The 13,870-nt window shown below is 36.2% G+C and overlaps 1 protein-coding gene across 1 annotated transcript in view; it reads left to right on the top strand.

Annotated features, from left to right (window-relative positions):
• The first annotated feature begins 2,169 nt into the window (after positions 1-2,169).
• RXFP1 (relaxin family peptide receptor 1) overlaps positions 2,170-13,870 on the top strand; it is a 29,333-nt gene continuing 17,632 nt past the window's right edge. Inside the window, exon 1 of the mRNA XM_030947730.1 lies at positions 2,170-2,309. The gene's annotated coding sequence lies outside the window, so the exon portion shown is untranslated. The remainder of the gene's footprint in view (positions 2,310-13,870) is intronic.

Raw genomic sequence — 13,870 nt, 5'->3', positions numbered from 1 at the left:
CCAGATTGTAACAGATAACTGTTCTTAAGGGAGCCTCAGTTGCCTGCTCAGCTTTTTGCTGAGACAGACTTAAGACACTAAGTAGTACACATACACTGTTTGCTTAACAGTATGCCTACATAAGATTTTCTAGCTACTTCTTTTTGGGTGGAACAAGTCAGTCATAATGTTCTGAATACAAGCACAGAGCAGCAGAGAAATTTATAAACAACATGCAAGTGTGAATTCACCCTGTGATTAGGATGTAGCTTTATTTTTGGTACCCATACATAAAAGACTTAAGGAGCTGATGATCTTTGAGTAATTGCATGGGTTATATACTTGTGGATAAAAGCAAATCAACTTTTCTAAATCATTCAGTGGTGGTTAGCTGGAATATAAGAATTTCTATGCAGGATGCTTCTGACAGCAAGGATAATTCTGTACATATAGAGTATATTTATCTCCATTTTCTGCAGCTACAGCTCTTACATTCCAATTTTTCAGGGTTTTAAACATTGTCAAGGGCTTAACTGGAAGAAAGTTCTTCCAGAAGGGATATTTTATGAATCTGAAGTAATTGATTGAATTTCAGGTGATTTCTCTTAGTCCAGGAGAAAAATGAGTGCAAAAATCAGATATTTTCCAAGAACATTCCTTGTCAATCTGGGAAAGTTGTGTGAAAGATTTATACTTTGTCTTTGAAAATAGCCTGGAAAAATAGTTGCATGTGTCAGAATTAGCAGTTTACTATCTGAACAAGCATCACAGCACAGTTAATAAAGTTTTTAGAGAGTATCTGAAGTGCTCTAAGACCGCAATGAAATTTAAAATAAAATCTGTATTTGATTTTTGGGGTTTTTTTGTAACAGTATGCATTAAGTCAAATGGTAGCTCTAATAAGAAAGTGATACTCCTTTTTGAAAGTGCTTCAAAAATTAAATTAGCAGACCCTTGCAGAAAGGTACTAGGTAGGTTTAGGGAAGATTTGGAAGTGAAGAACACTGGATAGCGTTCTGTCCTGATGATGCTTTTCTCCATTTCCAACATATTGTGGACTGAACAAATTTAATTCTAGTGTAATTTTAAACCCTCTCCATAGTATGCTCTTGGGAAGAAGTTGGTCCTGTACAGGAAGAAATCTGACTTGACATCCTGCAATCCATTACAGAAGCAGTAGTTAAGTCATGCTTTTTCAAGGAAAAAAATGGTGATGGCAGAATTTGTCCCTCAGGTGCACTGGTGGGACTGGTAAGGCATCATGCATCTGCAGATGTGGGTGATTGCAGCTGCTCCAGCACAGAGAACTGAAGAGCAGAGGACAGGCAGAGTCCTCCAGCTGCCCTGGCTGTGCCTCATCAGCATCTCTCTACCTTTCCCCTCAGCAGTGCTTGAATGAAGTCCTGTGTTCTCTGAAATTCTTTCCTACAGAGCATGGGCTCAGCAGAGCAGCACCTCTGTATCTAAACTTCACACTGATATATTCTGATCAATATCTCCACAGTTTTTGTATCAGACTGACAGCTCTTCTGAAGGATTCGTAACTGGCCCCTTCATGATGTCTTACTAAATTTTCAACAAAACTCTGCCACAGATTTCATCTAAATTGCCTTGTTTTTTGATCCTTGATCCATTTACACAAAGTAGTTTCTTTAAAATTGGAATATAATCAAACATATATAGATCTGACTTTGTATAAAGGGGCTTATCTATCTGGATGTAAAATTTCAGCACCAATGAATGTCATAGAATGGTTTGGGTTGGAAGGGACCCTAAAGACCATCCAACTCCAACCACCCTTCCATAGGCAGGAATGCCTATAGCTTGTCTGGTATATTGTTATAAAAATAGTCAAAAATCCTTTAAAATGGTAGCCTTAGGTCATTTGTCTTCATTTTGATCTTATTCTGAGGAAGAATAGGAAGGAATTACCTGTTGGAGAATTACCTGTTTTCTTTATATCAAATGAAATTTGAATTAGCTAACAATATAAAATATTTTTGCCAAGTTTAACAAATACTTCGTGTACTGTTTTTAATTTCATGTCCAATGAATTAATACATTTTTGTTGCTTGATATTCAAATTCAAATGTAAATGAGTACTTACAAAGGCATAATATCAAATACCTTTAAACACATCATAAAATAAATGCATTTTTTCTGTTCCTATTTAGTCATCTGTGACTCTTTGGAAGATCATGTTTCTGGAGCTGGCACCAGGTGTCCCCTGGGCTACTTTCCATGTGGCAATATCACAAAGTGTTTGCCCCAACAGCTGCACTGTAATGGTGAGGATGACTGCGGGAATCGGGCTGACGAAGACAACTGCGGTACGTGGCTGTGGCTTTGCTTTGTGTCTAGCACCTGTAGTCACTGAAACCCAGGCAGTGCTCACACCAAACAGGAGGCTGTGGAGTGTCAGCAGTAGGAAAGTTACATGCTTTGCAGAGGATGCAGCAGGTCTTCTTTACCTAGCAAACCATTTGAAAGAAGAGTGGGCCGCATTTTCCTTTGTATATGGTATCAGTTATCAGTATCCAATTTTTTTCCGTGCTTTGAACTTCTTTGTACGTGTCATTTTGATGTCTACAAATGGATGTATGTGATCTATCAAAGACTGCTGCTGAGGAGAGTTAGATGTGTGCTCCAACAGAATTTATGAAGAGCTTAATGTGACTTAATGCGGGAAATATAATTTAGAAGAATTTTCAAGGTTTTCCAGGAATTATTTATGCCCTAATTTGGGAGAAACATGTGCATCTGTAAGTGTACTGTGCAAGCTGCGCTACTAGCAGGCTTTGATGGTTGGAAATGTGAAAATCACATGGCGTACACATTGTCGGGTCACTTGTGCATGCTTTTCTGATCCTTGTCACTCCTAGTCCCTCTGAGTGATAGCTGTGATCTTGGCTTGGCTTGTGGGCTCTGGCTTTACCTCTACTGCAAACCAGGAAGGGCTTTGCACGGGCACTTACCTGTCCATGCTGCTTCTTTGTGAGCATGGCCCTGGCACAGCTCTTGTCCATGCTGAGCAGCATCTCCCATGCAGTGTTTGGACACAGCTCAAAAGTGGCACAGCCCTGGGATAGTCTGGAAAGGGGCCTCTATGTTCTGTGAGGAGAGAGCTTCGCCATTTGGTTGTGAGCTAAGACCACAGGGAGAGAAAATCGACCCTAGCATGCTTTATTTAGTGTTATTGCCACCTTACTTACAGCCTGGATATTTCATAGGTGCTCCCCAGAGCTGCTGATCTGTGGCAGATGGGGGAAGTAGGCTTCCTACTCCTTGGTAGTTTTCCTGTAGCCATGGAGGACAGCCAGGTGCACCAGACCCTACCCCACACTGCCTCCAGCTCCCAGAACCAAGGAGCTGAACTGTTTGTCTGTCTCAGACAGGTGTGTTGCCATCAGATCTAGGAGGGAGAACTGAAAAGAATTAAATATTAAGTGAAAATTCCATGCTATGTATACGGAAACAAATTTTGTGAAAGAAATTTTAAAAAAATATGGTAAAGGTATTTTTCACCAGCAGTCTCAGTAAAGTCAATGAGGTTTTGAAAGTAGTTGTTCTTATTGCATGTGAAGCTGATTTGTGTACCTATGTGAAGTATCCTATCATTATACCTATGCAATTTCAGGGTCTTGCTCCATATGAAAGTGATTTTAAATTCTAATCCCATATAATGAACCTGCACCATTTTGTAGTTTTATAGCACCATTTGTTGGTGCTATATACCTAGTTTCTGTTGTAAATAATCAAAATCCTGAACAAAAAATGCTTGCTCTGTTTTTTCTGTAGTCATCTTGACCTACAGCGGCAGGAATTGCCAATGATGATGCCCTCTCATGTTGAAGAAGTCCAAGGACAATAAACAGTTGCTTTATCCATATTTCATTTCTGTATAATACCACAAAGTCTATTGTACAAGGACTTGCTGAAAGATACAGCTTAGTATGATAATAATTGGGATATACACAGTTTTGTAATGGGAGTTACAAGACAGTATAGGATCATAGAATATTTTAGGTAGGAAAAGAAATTTAAGATCATTGAGACCATTAATCAGAGAGCTCTTTGCATCTCATCTTATTACTAACACAGAACTGAGGTATTCTTGGATTATGAATAACCAATTTCAAAAATTCAATTAGAAGTAACATGGGTTGTCAGTGAGCAGGGAGAGTGCTGCAAGTGATTTGATACTGAACCCTGAAGCAATGAATAAAAAAGCCCTTAGTAATGCCTTAGTGTTCTTCTATAGAAATGAACATACAAAACAATTCAGCTGTGATATTGAATCCTCTTCTATGCTTGTAATTCAAGAATGAGCTAGCCTTGATTTTTGAAAACCTAAATTACAAAAGATGAAGAGTCATTTTATGGATCTACAGGGAAAAACTATGCTGCTCATGTTTTTCTCATATCTTGACCCCCTCTTCTCATTTAGAAATGCATTAGTGTAATATTCAGCAGGAGTATTTTCTCAAAAATTTTAATTGCAGTCATACTTTGTTGTACAGTTAGAATCACTTCCTTGTCTGAGTATATGGAATGTTCTGAGGAGATTTTCTGCAATGACTCCACACATAGAAAGTGGGGATATTTTTGTGGGGTAACTCTGGTTTTGATTATTCATCTTGCTTAAAATACAAGAAAAGAGGCCTCAGTGTTCCTGAGACAGAGAAACTAGATGTCTTTTCTTTTTCCCCTGCCATTCCTAGGATCACTTCAGGATGCCTGCCTCATGCCAGCAGTTATATCTGGCTCCTTCTCTCCATTTTTTTTAATTTACCACTAGTTTTCAGTTAAAGTCATTGCTCTTGGTTACAGAAAAGAAATTTAAAATGAAATTATACCAGTGTAGTAATTGTTTCATTCAGTGCCATAAAAATTTTAATCTTATGTATGAGGTATTCTAATTAAATAACTCAGCTTCTTAATTCCTGACCACTTTTGCATCAATGTGAGGAACTTGGAGGTAACCAGTCTACAGGATTCAACCCAACAAATGTGGGAGGCAAAAAAATCTATGAAGACCCTCAAAGCAGTTTAAAAATACCCCATTTTTTTCATTTTTAGCGCATATATTTCAAAGAAAGCTAGGTAAACCAACTGTTTCACTAACAGTAATGGTAAAGCACTATCTTAAATCTATAGTAAAAGCAGCTATGTAGCATGGAAACACAAAGCAAAATATGTCATTAGATGTTTCACTCCAACTATCTTGTAGTGGTTCCTTTCTTCTTTTAGTCAACAAATTTGTCTCATTCCCCATTTTATTTCTATAAGGAAATTATGGTTGTAATCTCTGCAAGATTATATTTGTAAGAAATTATTGTTGTAAGAAATTGTTGCTGAAGTCTCTGAGATTATTTGCAGTATTAATCTTGTTTCAGGCACTGTGTGCCTGGTAACAGTAAAACATGATTATGAATATTTCAAACTAAACCAAATCCACACTGAGACGTGTCTTCAAATGTGCTGTGATCACTGCTCATTATCCAGTTCAGGCACACAAAGATTGGCTTTGTGGTGCCCTCTTCAATTCTGCTTCCTCTTTCACTTCCACCCTCCTTTCCACTTCCAAATAATAAACATAAAAATAAGGTCCAGAGTAGTGAAGATCTCAAATTAGGATCAGAGATAGAGTTGGGAACAGACTCAGAATTCTGTGTTAGTGCTTAACCTCAGGGTGTGGATATCCTAGCTACTCTTCAGCATTTCTTCCACTTCTGGAAAGGAATGAATTATAGCTGATATTTCACACTAGAGTGAAGCCACTCATCTTTGAAAATTCATGCCTTTGCCGCTTAGCCTGCTTTCGCAAATCAATAAAATACTGTGTGCTATACCCTAATGGGAAAGAGCTTGAGGCAGTGTAGTAAACTGCAATAAGAGGAGGCAGCTGGCAATTTATCCCTGTAGTGATGGGAAGCTCTGCTTGAACTATGGCTGGATAACCTTAAATGTGCATGGAAAATGTAATCTCACCTTTTGAACTCGAAAACATAGTCCACCAAGAGGAAGCAAGCGTCTTGGCAAATCTGTCATGAAAATAATATTTTTAAATAAAAATAGTTTAAAGTTTTGTAATTTGTCATAAAGCTTATGGTTTTGAGGAATTTCCTTTTTTAGGCTTGAGAGAGCAGCAAATTTTACTCAGCTGCTCTGCTCCATGCTCATCCTTGCTGAAGTACCAAGTTCTTAATTAGGCTGAGGGCATTGTGAGGCAATTTAGCCTCTATCATGTTTCATTTGGAGTTATTTTTGTATCTATTTGCAAAATTCAATATGGGAAATAAGAGATAGCAATTTCAGCATCCTTCTGTGCCCAAGCTTGTTTAAAGATAAAGTTGGCAAAGCAGAGCAGATAGATATTGTTTAGATCTAGTATCTTTGATTTCAAACATGATGGCTTCAGCCTGATTTTACAGGGGAGAGCTTTTCACATTTTTTTACAGCTGTAAGATTTGAATCTGTAGCCACTTGGCATTTATAGACGGGGGTTAGAACTTCTGTTTACTGCATTGCTTTTTAAACCTGAGCAAGGATAAATAGGCATAATCACAAATTCTGCTCACATAATGCCGTGGCAGTGTTGACATGGAAATTGTTCCTAAAATAAGTAACAAATATTTCTCACATGGAAGACATTACTGCTGCAATATGACTGTTAATGTAGTCTAAACAACCTCTAGGCAAACTCTTTGATGTCCAGTGGCATACTAAATTTGCCAGGTATGTATTCCCAAGTATAAATTCATGGAAAGAAGAGTTTTGAGATCTCTGTTTTCACAGTGATGTTTAATGATAAAACAAAAACAAAACTAACAATAGATAAAAGTAACTAGTTACTTTAATAGATAAAAGTAAGTTGTTGATTAATGCAAAGCAAAAATAACTGAACAACAATATTTATGATGTAGATTTGCAGAGAGCCTACATGTGTTTTCTCATTATAAGGTGTGTGTTCCTTTAGATGAACAAATTTTGACTCACAAAATATTGTAAAAAAATATGAAAAGTTAATCATAACATAAATGTACTCCATGCATTTGGAAGAAGACAGCTAACACTGCCAATAATGATCCATGGTTATTTCTGTTTTCAAAACATCTAGAATACCTTTAGACACACAGAAAAAAGTTCTTTCATATGCTTCTAATTAAATATTTAAATTTTAAATCTTACACTTTTTTTCTTTTTTTTTTATTTCTCTGATATGCCTTCTACTTGGAGGGCTGAATGAACAAGTTGTTTTCCTAGCTTTCCCTGACTAAAATTGTCCTACTATTGGGTGCAGTGATAAAAGAGCAAAGTTCTCAATCGAACAACTTTTGTGTAATTATCTCTGCTGGATACAACACTGGGTCAGTTGCCATTTTGTAGTCATAACACACTAATTAAAAATTAGTATGCAAAAATTCTAAATGCAGGTAAAATTTGAACCAGTGAAAGACTGAATAGATGTTTTACCTGCCCGATTTTCTAAGAAATTTGTTGCAATGTTTTTTCTCATATTTCATATATTCTGCTTGGTGATCAGCACAATTTGATCATCAGAACTGTAAATTAGCTCTGCTGTTAATATGATGCCAGTCTTTAGGAAGAAGCCTCCCAGTAAATTGCAGTGAGGGTTACCTCCAGTTTCTTGTGTCAAAACTACTCATCAACTGTCAAATTTAGTTTGGGGAAAATATAGGAACAAAATCAGAATTCAAAAGGTACTGGGCTTTCCTCTGGACTTTACATCCTACCTGGCCAGTTTGAAAACATATTTTATATGTCTGGAAGATTGAGATTAATCCCTATTGCTCTGACACTAATATAACTAATACTATGTGTCAGCATCCTGTACCTATAGGTTCTGAAAATCCCTTGTATGTAAAGTAAAGCTGGACTCATTCCTTTATAAGTAATCCTGCTTTCAGAGTTAAAAGATTTTTTCCTAACTTCCATTCGGGTTTGGTAACACACAAACATGCAGTTTAAATCTATACAGTTATTGGATTTGTTATGTTCTGTTCTAATTTAAGATGCAAACAGTATGACTGATGTGATATCTTCAGTCACAACACCTGGCTTATGAAGCAAAGCCAAGCCCAGTGAGAGCTGGCCTGGACTGACTCCACTAAAATCAACAGAGAGATTTCCACTGTCTTCAGTGAGCAAAGAATCATAACTTACCTAAATTAGGAAACTAATAAAATGCTCATATGTTTCAAAAACGCAATTTGTCACTCATGTACCAGCCTTCCTCAATAGATCTGGAAAAGATTGGAAGCACGGCACTAGCAGTGGTTGTTTTTCTCCTTTAGATGAAGAAATCTAGGTTGTGCAACCTGTCACAGAAATAATATAGACATATTATTATATACTTTTATATATTATTATACCTATATATATTATTTTATAGGTACATTATTATATTATACAGGTATAATATACAGTCTCTTCCCATGCAGTCTGTGGTATATAGATTCCATAAATAAATGCCTCAATCCTTTTTATCTCAAACTTAATTGGTTGAGGAAGTACAGTTTATTCTTCATTTAAAATTAGTGTTACTGTCCTATCACACTAGTGAATAGCTCTTATGCTCCATCTCAGAACTGGTTGTTAATATAGGCTCTTCATTTATTACTAATAAATCTCTAGAGGGAGTCTTTATGTGCAAGTAACACAGGTATAAGTCCTACTTAGAATAAAAAGTATTTTGATGTAAGAATTTTTAAAAATGCAAGCATCAGAATTCTTATTAATTTCAAAACAAAAATCACACATATTGGCCCTAATCCCTTGCCCCTCTGCAAACCAGACTGTTTTGCCATGAATGGGGCATTATAAAACAGCAATTATTATTACACATTTGGCTACTCTTTACATAAAAGCAATAATAAAAGGGAGAATGGAAGAAAAAATGTGCTAGTGTTTAATTCTATCTTTTTTTGTGAGCAGTATCTTTAATTATGTAGAGCAGTTAATGGAACAAAGTAGCCTGAGCTATTTTGAGAGCACAAGTTTCCTCAGTGGTTAAAAATTTGGCTTCTGGACAATTTTGCTGATAGTCCTGTAAAACTGTTTTTTTGGCAGCTAGGCAATGGTTGCAGTGTGTCTGCATTTGTTTTTTAATCACAGTGTCATAGCCACATTTTTCCAGTCTAGTGAAGCAAGAACAGGCATGCAGATTTAATTTGTTTCTGACTCCAGAGGAGTTTTTTGCTGGCTAAATGTATTTACTATTGTGTTACTCTCAGCCCCAAGAGTTCCCTGAACAAAGGACAGCATTCCCCTCCCCAGCTGTAAATTCACTTTTCGACGTTGATCACACACAGAGGTTCCCTGAAGAACTGGGGCAGGGAGTGGCTGTTTGAAGTCTTGCACCTATTTGCCTCTAAAAACACAGACCTCATCTGTTACTGTGTGCCACACAGTCACCAAGTGACTGGCTTGCCTGAAGAAATAAGTTTCTAGAGAGCAGCTCTTTTTTTAAAAGGGACCAATGAAAATTCAAGAGGATAAACACACTAACAGTCTGTATAATGTAATGATGATTTGTATGTGTTTCTTTGAAGGTATATAATTGTACACAGAATTATTGCAGTTCTGTAGGTTCATTAAATCATCTTCTATATTTCCATTGCAGAAATCTAAATTTCTATGGAGTATTTCAAAACATCTATACAAAATATATATGTTTTAATATTACAGGATTGCCCATAAGGGATAAGAAATTTAATTTTTGTCTCAGCACATTGCAGAATGTTTTTATATTTTAAATTAATAGTAGTAATGAATAATGTTATAGTTGGTCTTGTGTTTTCCTGGCATGGCATTTTCCCCATCATACTTATAAAATACAGGATTTGAATGTATGAGGTGCCACTCAGTTGTGAGCCTAGATAGCAAATTCTGTTTGTGAAGCATAAAGTAAATATTTAACTGTTGATTGTATACTCAAAATGTATCAAATACCTGGGAAAACATAGAATTTTCAAGCTTCACATGGAAATTTTTTTAATATGACCAAATTTTATTGTCATTCACTGCCATCATCTGCAGTATATGGCACCAAAATAATAAGGTTTACTCTGATGTGCAAGTATCAGCACATGGAATAGCTTTGCTGAAATTTTGAGGGTTTTTAATCAGTTTTGCTACTGTGATTTTTAAATATTGTTGGTAATTAAGAGGAACTTGCATTTCATTAGACTTATGTCACTCCTGGTCTCCACTGTAGTGGCTTACTGCCAAAGGGACTTTCAAGTAACTAAAGGTTCTACAGATGTATTCATACTGTTACATTATTTTAGTTTTAAAAATTTAATATACTTCAAGAAAAACAGAATATAAAATGAGAAAAATTTATATTAAGATTAAAAGTATTGTTATAAAACTAGAAAACTCTATGCATATGTTTCACAGAAATAAAGATTAAACATTGAGAAGATGTTTATCTTCTGGAAATTTTAACCCGCCTGTTTTCTTAAAAGTTGCACTAGCTTAATTAAGTTGCCCTAAAATCTTAAAAAACTTGTGTAAGTAATCTTCATTTCTGCAGTTCATCCAGAGAACTGTAAACCTTATGCAGATTTGTTTCCTGTCTGGTTTACTATGATTGCATTGTCCCATATAAGCAGACAAGCTACATGTGATTTCAATTAATCATCAGGTAGAGGACACAATATATGTGCAGTGACAAGCAGATTGCTCTGGGGTAATTTACATTTGAATTGACTGATAAGGTGTCCAGCTCTAAATTCTTAATTTTTTCTGCTTGGATACTTAAACTGAGAGAGTGAAATTCCATCCCAGCTTTGCCCTCCCTCCAGGCACCACAGCCCTTGGTTTTGTAAAATCTCTGTGTGGTTTTGGTCTTGCTGTAAGTTATGAGGCTGTATCAGGATGCCTCAACACTGTGGGAAAGGGCAATTATATTCCTTAATTTGTAAATGTTTTTAAAGGTAATGCTTCTTGTCTTGGAGGACATGGGTCTTCCTTGTACCAAAAGATACTTCTGTGAAAAGCCTGAAATAATTCTTTGCAGCGAGGAGAAGTTTATTTGAACTGACAAAAAGAAATATGTCCAAAGGTTATGACCACCAACAGCAAACTCAAAGGGTGACACAGTGTCTCTTTAGAGTGTTTATGCATTTAGCTGATAGCATTTCTCTGTATAATACCCATGAAGACATGGCTGAGAGAAGGGGGAAGTCATACAGATAGCATCCTCATCATAAACTCCACACTAAGTAAGAGATAAGTCTTTAATTGAGAAAAGATGATACTTTCTTGGATCTGTCACTGAAATGATTACTCAAATCTGTAGTTTGTCAGGATTAACATGCTCTTTCTCATTCCCATCAGAAGTGGTAATTGGAAATTTTCAGTAAGAAAGAGCATATTAATCTCCAGTCTGATAAATCCAGTTTACCACTTATTTCACTTATCCCATGTAGAGGAAGATTTGATGATGCTTTATTTTCTCAGACCTCTTTTTGTTTTTTTTAACAGAGCCACAGCCAACATAATCTATTTTAGAACTGGCTCAGGTAAAAGTCATTTCTCATCTGAGCTGTACTGCCTCAAATTATAGATTTGGGATTTCAAAACCTGTACTATTACCAGTCATTGCTTCAAGTGTTTGGAGAACCTCACCTCAAAAGAGGTAAAAACAGGCCACAAACCTTCATCTAAACTCTAAATGACTAAAAAGTGATTTACAGTTCTGCCACTGAATGTTTCACCAAATGGTCATACTAAACATAGTTATTTGCACAATACATTCTTTCAGGATTTGACAAAACAACTTGAATAAAATAGAGACTGTCCCATGTTTGGGCACAAAGTTTGGCCCAAAGCATATATTTCTGGAGGTCAAGGGATGTTTAGTAACTTGTTTTATTATATTCAGATATGTCTTTATTTCTAGTAGAAAGCATGCCATAAGAAAAGCCCATTATTTAAAATGAACACACTAGAAGCACCAAACAGCTGGAATGATTCCAGTACAAAATAATCCATCTTCTCTGTGAGTCTTTCCCCTTCTTTTTTTATGGCCACCCAAAAATACACAGCTGCCTCTAGACTTCCTCAAAAATGCTGAGGAACTTCCCTTTTGTAGCAAACTGCTCCATCATTCCTGTTAGTGTGGGAGGCACTTCTCATCCTTTTTCCCTGCAGATGTGAAATGCATTGATGGTCACCTCTTGTACGTGCTTTGTCACATGACAAGGCATTTTAAAAGTACAAAAATGTGGAATAAAATCTCGTATATCCACTTTCTATGAACATAATAATGAATTAGAAAATCCAAGAGTATTTTCATACAGTATTCCTGACTGCACAGCATTCATTTGGTATAATTTATAATACCAATATATATGAAATAATCTCATTTTTAAACCATTTTCCCAAGTTTCTATTTAAAAATCCTACTTTCTCTGTGTATGTTGAATTCCCACATATTGCTGAGTCCAGTCATACAAATGAAAGTCAATGGATGTGCTCCAGTTAAATATTCAGGAAGAGTGGTAGAGAAAACCTCATTATGGTCCCATCTACAGGGCAGTAGGTTTTCATACACTTGCCACTTGACAAAGGATCTATTCTCATCACTTCATCAATTACAGATTCAATGCTGCAGGCAGTCCTAAAACTGATCTTCTTTTGAGCATTTAAAGCAGGCAGGACAAGGTTGGCCAATACCTTTCATTTTGTCCAAAATGCATTAAGCTGCTTCTGAATATTAGCTTAATGATCTAGAATGACAAAACTGCTAATGGATGCAAGGTGCTCTTGAGAAGTTAGTAAAATGTTCTTAAATGTCTTATCAGGTCTATCTTGTCTCTCACTAGAGCAATTCCTGAAGACAAGCACTTATGTTTGCTTTGAATCTTTCATCTTTTTAATTTATGCATAACAAACAAATAACTAGATGAAGGCTATTTTGCCTGAAGTTACTTAATATTTCATATTATCATTAATCAGTACATACAACACATCTTTTCAGCTCAGACAGCAAAGAGGTAAGCATCTCTCAAAACCTGCTTCATCTGTAGGCAGGTGTCAGGAGATGCTTTCAAGGTCGTTTCCCTGCCTGTCTGAGAAAACAGCTGAGTTGTAATGTGGCATGAAAATGAGAAGCCATTTCAGAGGGGGAAAATTTGCAAATAAGTAAATATTTTTTATTTCTCCCTGCCTATTTTTGAGCCTATATATATATTATAATAATGATTAGTTTAATATAAAGATTTATAGAGAAATGTCCATGAGGAATTGTACTTAAGTATAACTAAACTATTAACCTGTGAAATTGCAGGGGTAAAGACCATTGCCAGTACATCATAAAGGTGAATCTAAGACTCTAATTACTAGCAAAGCAGAGCCATCCTGAGTTCTCATAGAAGTGTTGTTTTGCAGCAGATATCCCTAAAGTGTGCTGCTTTCAGTTGTCATGGATGCTTTGGCTCACCAGCTAGTGAGTGCCATCCCAAGGAGCATTTCTGCTACTGCTGCATGTTCATTAAAGGAGATACTTTAAAAGCTGAAGAGAAGACAGGCTCAAATTAAGAAAACTAAAGTCAGATTCAAATTAAGAAAACTAAAATCCAATCACAGCTTTTAAAGGCAAGTTCCCTTTCCAGCCTGTTTGGAAAGTAGCTACCTGATCAGTCAATTTACAGGTCTCAGATATACAGTAGATTTTCAAGAAACAAGTAACTTAGAGATCTGTAGCTATTTCTAGCACCACTATATCTTGAAATGTCCATTCTTTGGAAGGAACTAAAATGTTTGCTCTTAAATTTTGCTCTTAGAGCCATAAACTACTCAGTTCCAGTACATCTGTGCACAGTGACCAAAGGGGTAATATGGAATCGTGCTTTGTTTA

Source organism: Camarhynchus parvulus, chromosome 4 (assembly GCF_901933205.1).
Source record: "Camarhynchus parvulus chromosome 4, STF_HiC, whole genome shotgun sequence".
Taxonomy (NCBI): domain Eukaryota; kingdom Metazoa; phylum Chordata; class Aves; order Passeriformes; family Thraupidae; genus Camarhynchus; species Camarhynchus parvulus.
The sequence above is the reverse complement of the archived record's forward strand: the minus strand, read 5'-3'. Positions and strand labels throughout refer to the sequence as shown.